The following is a 1,306-nucleotide window of genomic DNA, read 5'->3' as shown; positions in this document are numbered from 1 at the left end:
GGGTGGGGTGGGGTGGGGGGGGGGCCCTTGTCCCACCAGGGCTAAGTCGGGAGACGGGGTCCCTGCACGGAGTCTGGCAGGCTGCAGTCCACCGGTTTCCACAGGGACAGCAGTTGCGCAGCGCTGCACAGTGGTAGCTGCGAGGTGCTTGCTGCGAAGCTGCTGCATGTCATGTATACAGACATGGTGGCGCTATCTCTCAGAGGTTCCCATATGGTCTAGCGGTTAGGATTCCTGGTTTTCACCCAGGCGGCCCGGGTTCGACTCCCGGTATGGGAACAGAAGTGGCTTTTTCTTCTGCAGGTGTATTTTTTTTTCTTTCAACTTGAAAATGTTCACCAGAAGAACTTTGACTTTTTGCCACTAGAATGCTCCAGGACAGATTGGGTATTTCCTCTTCATTTGAACTTGGAGAAACGCCCAGGGAGATCCGGGCCCCATGGCTATGTGTTTTGATGGCAGTGACCATTTTCATCACAGCATTAGCTAGTTGTTTTGACCATCAATAGCTTACTGAGTATATTAGATGCCATGTGCATCACAGGTGTGAATATTGGAATTAGTGAAATGCCCGATAACATTGAAAATACTCAAAATGTGTTGCTGTGGAACCCCCAGCAGAAGACAGGTCCCCACAGGCCCCCATCGTGCTCCAGTGCACTGGCTCAGGTTGGCAGGGGCCACCTCGGGTCCATGAGCAGCCTCTGCAAGGCGGGGAGAGGAAGTCCTAGGCAGTCTGCTGGGAGCATAGCACTCTGGAAAATTTACTTTTCTCTCTTGCTGCTGCTTTGTTTGGTCCAGTAGTCAGGGTTCCTGTTTTCTCACACGGACAGTCCAGGCTTGACTCCACTCCCTCAGCAGAAAACCAACTTCAAACTTCAGTGATGCCTTCCTGCCAGCAAAGATACACATCCCTTTTAAAGGAGAACCCAGCTGGGTGAGTGGGTACCTTCAGTCCCAGCTGCTAAGGAGGCTGAGGCTGGAGGTTCACCTGAGCCCAGGAGGTTGAGGCTGCAGTGAGCCGAGGTCACGCCAGTACCCTCCTGCCTGGGCCGCAGAGTCAGACCTCTTACCTAAAAAAGACACTGTTTTCGGCTTGCTTGCTCAATTAATTCAGGGAGATTATATGTAGGGCTGAGGTCATGTCTTCAGGAATTACTGCCACATTCATTCATTCATTCCTGCCTTTGTTTTTTATAATTATTTTTATAATTATCGCTAGTAAGCATACCAATGAAAATTATTGTTCTGGGCACATAAAGAGCTTCAAAATCATCACTTCTATTCTTACAAGAAAAAAGCCGAA

At 49.8% G+C, this 1,306-nt stretch overlaps 1 non-coding gene across 1 annotated transcript; it reads left to right on the top strand.

The window, feature by feature from the left end:
- Positions 1 to 207: 207 nt before the first annotated feature.
- On the top strand, positions 208 to 279 carry TRNAE-UUC (transfer RNA glutamic acid (anticodon UUC)). The gene has a single exon. It is a non-coding gene; the product is annotated as a tRNA-Glu (tRNA).
- The last annotated feature ends 1,027 nt before the right edge of the window (positions 280 to 1,306 follow it).

The sequence above is a fragment of the Rhinopithecus bieti genome, unplaced genomic scaffold (assembly GCF_001698545.2).
Source record: "Rhinopithecus bieti isolate Rb0 unplaced genomic scaffold, ASM169854v2 scaffold_25875, whole genome shotgun sequence".
In the NCBI taxonomy this organism is placed as follows: Eukaryota; Metazoa; Chordata; class Mammalia; order Primates; family Cercopithecidae; genus Rhinopithecus; species Rhinopithecus bieti.
Note: the sequence above shows the minus strand (reverse complement) of the source record. Positions and strands in the feature narration are given on the sequence as shown.